Source organism: Dioscorea cayenensis, unplaced genomic scaffold (assembly GCF_009730915.1).
Source record: "Dioscorea cayenensis subsp. rotundata cultivar TDr96_F1 unplaced genomic scaffold, TDr96_F1_v2_PseudoChromosome.rev07_lg8_w22 25.fasta BLBR01001105.1, whole genome shotgun sequence".
In the NCBI taxonomy this organism is placed as follows: Eukaryota; Viridiplantae; Streptophyta; class Magnoliopsida; order Dioscoreales; family Dioscoreaceae; genus Dioscorea; species Dioscorea cayenensis.
Window position 1 is genome coordinate 241316 of NW_024087496.1, and position 6099 is coordinate 247414.

The window sequence follows — 6099 nt, forward strand, 5'->3', positions numbered from 1 at the left end:
GGGTTGTGAGGCCGAATATGAAAAAAAAGAAGCCAATGTGGGTCGTAAATGCACCAATTTGGAGGAAATCTTGCTAAAGTTCAAACGCGAAGACACAGGTCGCGTTCGAGGTGTGGGAATGTATGCCAACCTCCTCGTATTCAAGTTAGTATAACCATTTGGAGGGGCATAAGGGAAATCACATTCAAGCATTCCGACTTGTGCATATAGAACAAGATCTCCACCAACATGTCCGTTATTGAAGAAGCAAAGTGATCCACGACATAAACGTGTGTCTGTTTGCGTTACCTCGATGAAAGCATGGATTCGGGAGTATTTCGGGCCGGTATTGTAGTAGGGTAGTGTAGAAAAACTGTAGCAAGAATACTATACAGCACTGTTCACAGTCGGCCGAGAAAATAGGAAAACAGATAATCCACACTGGCCTGTGGAAATTCCACACGCCCGTGTGAAAAATCCACAAGGGCGCTCACACGGCCGTGTGGATTCCCGATTCTAGCCCTTTAAAAGCCAATTTCAGCCCCGATTTCAGCATTCTTTTCTCCATCTTTTCCCCAACTTGAGAGAGGGCTACGGCTAGGGTGTTGAGAGGTATTGGCTAGGGCTTTGGAAAGGTTCTACGGTTCTGACATCGTGCGCCATTTCGAAGAAGGTTAGTCGGAGAGCTTTTGTCGGCACCGATCAGGCGAGGTATATCCTAGGCTGGACAAAGGGATCCTTGCGACAAGTAGAGGACTCTCCACAAGAACATCGCCACGACTAACGAGGGGGTTTTCTATGGATGCTTCATTTTTACATTCGATTTCATTGATTGTATCTAGCTCCATGGAGAGCTAAACCCCTAGTGGGTACTTGGGTATTTATGAACCCTAGGATGTATTCGTTTCATTGAATCTCTTTATTATGCTTTTAATTAATTGATGTTTATTGTGAGTTTCAATCTTGTATGCTTGATTGTATGAATACTCCTCTAGAGTGACACTAAGGTTGAGAGTTCTTCTTGGTAACTCTTGTGAATGAGTGACACACCATTAGAGTTAGATAAACCTATATTGGAGAGGGTTGAGAGGGTGAGTCGAGAGGTAGTGGAGCGTCCCCTTTCCCCACCGGTATGATCTATCCTACCTCCACGTTCCAAGAGTTCTTTACGGTCATAGTAGAGTGAATGGGCTAAGGGATGACCTTTCGCTGGGGATTAGTTGCGAGTGCAACGGAGTGAAGCGTTGAAGTGATTTTAGCATCTAGGGCTTAATTGTGGCTAGTGATCTTTCACTTGGACCAAAGGGTTAGGTCTATACATAGGAATAAGGTTTATCGTTTGGAGTCCGTAGAGCTCATTGCAATTCTATACGAGTGCGAGGTGTTGAGATTGTTCGATTTCTCTTCCGGGACATGTATAGAATTTAGGCATGGTTGACCTTAGGTTTGGGACTATGCAATTAAGAATTTCCACGACTCACTATTGCACTAATTAGGAAGCATAATAGAGGTTTCTTGCACTTGAAACGATTGTCCTAGGAAGAAGAATACACGGGTACTCCATCTTTATCGATTTCCTTACCTTCTCCTTTACTTGTGCTCTCTTTCTTGTTGTTTTTACTCTTGAGAATTGAATCTTGTCACACATATCACCATTTATCTTCCACATTAGTTAAGAAACAATTTAAGTGTCTTTATTCCCTACTCCATGTGGATACGATACCCACTCATATGGGATTATTACTTCGACACCCGTGCACTTGCGGTGCACACGCATATTCGGACGTGTCAAGTTTTTGGCGCCGTTGCCGGGGAGTAGGCGTTTAGAGATATTTTGCACTTTGTTTTTCTTAGTTATTCATTTATTCATTCTACTTTATATTTTCTTATTCTATCATCGTTCTGATTTTTGTTTCCTTTCTTTTGGTGCAGCTCCAGGTTATGACCCGAGGGAATCCCTCCATACTGATTGAAGAAGATCCCGAGCTTGAACGTACACTTAGAAGAAAAGGGAAAGAACATGTGCCAGAATAGTCCAATCTAGCTGATTTGGAAGTAGAAGAATCTGAAAACTTGGAAGAACAGAATGAGCAACAGCGGACATTATCCGATTATGCCAGACCTTCAGTATTGGGGAAACAATCGAGCATTGTGCGTCCTCCGATTATAGCTCAGAATTTCGAGCTGAAACCGGCATTCATCCATATGTTCCAGTAATCTACGCAGTTCAATGGTTTGGCCGATGAGGATCCAAACAGTCATATAGAGAACTTTCTCAAGGTGTGTGATATGCTGAAGATAAATGGGGTAACGGATGATGCCATCAAGTTGAGGGCCTTCCCATTTTCCTTAAAAGGCAGAGCGAAACAGTGGCTACACTCATTACCTAGAGCATCAATCACCACATTTGAGAAGATGGTAGAAGCTTTTCTTGGCCGTTACTTCTCTTCCGGAAAATCTGCAAAGCTTAGCAATGAGATCTCATCCTTTGTACAATTGGAATTGGAGTCTCTATTTGAGACGTGGGAAAGGTTCAAGGAGCTCATGTGAAAATGCCCGCAATACGGATTCCCGAAGTGGATAATTGTTCAGACCTTTTGCAATGATCTGAATCCAAGTACAAGGCAACTCTTGGATGCGGCAGCAGGAGGTACCTTAGGTAGCAAGACCCCCGGTGAGGCCCATCAATTAATTGAAGAAATGGGGTTAAACAGCTACCAATGGAATGCCAGGGAGAAGAAAAAGGTGGCCGGTCTCCATGAGATAGATGCAGTGACTTTGTTGGCGGCTCAAGTGGAATAACTGAGTAAGAAGTTAGATCTTCTAACTTCGAACAGAGTAGTGGCCGTGATTACTTGCACCGGTTGTGGTGGAGGACATGCTCCCTCCGATTGCCCGATATCTATTGGTGATGCATTTTCGGTTGAGAACGTCGATTTTGTAGGTAATAGCATGAGGACTCAAGGGAACCCATACAGCAACACCTAGAATACGGGTTGGAAGAATCATCCCAATTTCTCGTGGAGCAACCAAGGTCCACAAAAGGCCATGGGGCCACCGGGTTTCCAACAACAAGGCCCAAATTTGGAAAACAAAGTTTCAGGTTAGGAGACCCGAATGACCGATTTGGAAAAGGCCTTAACTAGGTTTGTGCAATAGTCAAATACAAGGTTTGAATCAGTTGAGGCTACACTTCTCAACCATACCGCCTAATTACATAATCTTGAAAATCAAGTAGGGCAGATTGCGAAGTCCTTATCGGAAAGACCACATGGAAGTTTGTCGAGCAATACCGAGACCAACCCTAGAGAGCATATGAAGGCGATCACTTTGAGAAGTGGTCGTGAGGTCGATGGTAGGCTTTCGAGTAAGAAGTCAAATGAACATGGAGGTTATAGAGGTTGAAGAGGGAACAAGCAAAGAGAAGGAGCTGGCACCTCCACCTTTCAAGCCAAGGATCCCTTATCCCTCTAGATTGAAGAATGACCAAGGGGATGAACAGTACAAGAAGTTCCTGAGTTTGTTCAAGCAACTCCATATCAATATTCCTTTTGTTGAGGCATTGGCCCAAATGCCTAAATATGCCAAATTCTTGAAGGACTTGTTGACCAACAAGAGGAAGTTGGAGGAGAGTGCTTTAGTGATCTTAGATGCATCTTGCTTGGCGGTCTTGCAAAAGAACATGCCGGACAAGAAGAAAGACCTGGGGAGCTTCATCATTCCCTGTAATATCAGCAATCTAGGTGAAGAAATGGCATTGGCGGATTCAAGGGCTAGCATCAACGTCATGCCATACACCTTCTTCAGAAGCTAGGCTTGGGCGAGCCTAGACCTACCGAATGGTGAGACATCCGAGAGGTATCATCGAGGACGTGCTTGTCAAGGTGGACAAGTATATTTTTCTAGTTGACTTCGTAGTGCTAGACGTCGATGAGGATGCGGATGTACCCTTGATACTTGGGAGGTCAGTTTTTGCGGACTTCCAAGGCATTGATTGACATGGACGGCAGAGAGCTAACTTTGAGAGTTGGAGATGACAAGCTCACATACCGCCTTGCTGAAGCCATGCGGCATTCTCTTGATTTCGATGATACTTTGTACTCTCTAGACGCTACTGATGAGATTGTTGATGAATACATACAGGAGATGTTCAATCCGGATCCATACGAAGGCTTGTTCGACCAAAAGGAGGACAATGAAGAGATGATGATGCTTGGTTCGACGGAAGAAGTACCATCTACCCCGGGGATCTTGAAGAAGGTACTCCGCAGATTGAAGAGGGCTAGGAGATGCTACCGGAAACGCTCCAAGACTGTTAGAGACGTGCGTGAACCGAACAATTTGGGTGAACCATTTCAAGACGGTCTCAAGCCCGACAATTCACCCTTTACCCTTAAGAGATTTTGCTCATCATGTTTCCAAGCCATGGGTAAGAGGGAAACTTTCATCTATGAGAGGTAAGACAAGGTACGTCAAGCTAAGTGACGTTAAACAAGCGCTTCTTTGGAGGCAACCCAAGTGTTTACTGTTTTCTTAATTTGTTAGTTTATTGTTTGCATGAATAAAGTGTTGAGTGTTGGTGTCTTGATTTTTATATACTTGAGCTATTTCTCATGTTTTTCATTGGTATAAATTGCATATTGGGGCATTCTCTGAGTGTGTAAGCATGTTCAGAAATTTTCTGCAGAGCCTGCTGAGTTTTCTATGTATCTAGAGAAAACACACGGCCGTGTGGAATTAACACACGCCCGTGGTTTTGTATTGTGAGCTCATCTACAGAAGGCACATGGGCTTGGACTCGTCCCTGTGAATGACCATGCGATCCTCGCACGCCCGTGGGTAATTTCCACACGGGCGTGTGAAGTCCTGCAGAGATTGGCAGACTTTCCTGAAAGCACACAGGGGCGTGGACTCGCCGCTGTGGGCGACCTTGTGAAAATCGCACGGGTGTGGGTAATTTCCACACGCCCGTTCGAATCTCTGCAGATGAGCTCTCCCCATCCCGAGAAGACACAGGGGCGTGTGGTTGCCCCTGTGAGTTGGGCTTGTGAATGCCCACGCCCCTGTGGAATTTCCACACCAGGCGTACAGAACACTTAGCAATTTTTCTCGGATGTCTAGAGCAGCCACATGGGTGTGCGGCTACCCCTGTGGGTAGGGCACACGGGCGTGGGTATTTCTCACACGCCCGTGTATTTGCTTTCAGAGGCAGTGAGTGAGTGTTTTCTAAAGAGCACACAAGGGCGTAAACCTTCCCCTATGAAGCTTTCCTGCAGAGGTACACGGGCATGTGTAATTTCCACACGGCCGTGTGGATGTACATAACTCCAAGAGGCGCGAGTCCTTTTAAAAGGACTATTGTTCCTCTTCATCCTAATATCCTCCGGTGTCTGAGAGCACTTTTACATTGTTTCCCGACCTCATTTCGCCAATTTGGAAGGATTTTACTTGGTTTTCCGGCCGTTTTCAAAGCTTTCTCATCTCAAGTCGACAGTAAGCCCTATCTTTGATTCCCTTCGCAAATTCATGATTTTCATCGATGAAACTAGTCAACAATGCTTCATTTCTTCAATTAGAATGATTATTTATATTTAGAAGGAACTAAAAGCGTTGTAATGGTGCATTTGTGGAGTTTAATGCGCGGCCGTGCGTTTGTTCATGGCCCGTGGATCCACACCGGCGTGCGGAAATTCTGCACGAACGTGTGGATTTCTGCAGCTATGTTGAATTAACTTGTTTGATCAATTCTCTTTCAATTTTTGCAGACTATGGCACCCAGGTCAAAGAAGCAAGCTGATAAGTGACCGCGAGAGTCGTCCCCTGAGTCCGAGAGCATGAGATTCACTATCCCCGAGCATCAGGCTCGTTTTGAGCGTCTGTCAAGGCTTCGATTCGGACAGACTTGGTTCTTGGACACGAGTATATTGAGAGATTTGCATCAAGGAGATGAGTTCGCTAATGAAGTCGAGGACCTCGTTTCAGTAGGTGGTTGGAGGCAGTTATTGTCGATTAGAGAGCCAGCAATCCGGGAGCTTACACTAGAGGTTCTGTCGTCGTTCGAGTTTGATAGATCATATGCGAGATTCGACGACCTCGACGTAGTTCAGTTCAGAGCACTTG

At 45.2% G+C, this 6099-nt stretch overlaps 1 non-coding gene across 1 annotated transcript; it reads right to left on the bottom strand.

Annotated features, from left to right (window-relative positions):
- Window positions 1-2442: 2442 nt before the first annotated feature.
- LOC120255615 lies at window positions 2443-2549 on the bottom strand. The gene has a single exon (XR_005535052.1). It is a non-coding gene; the product is annotated as a small nucleolar RNA R71 (small nucleolar RNA).
- Window positions 2550-6099: the final 3550 nt, after the last annotated feature.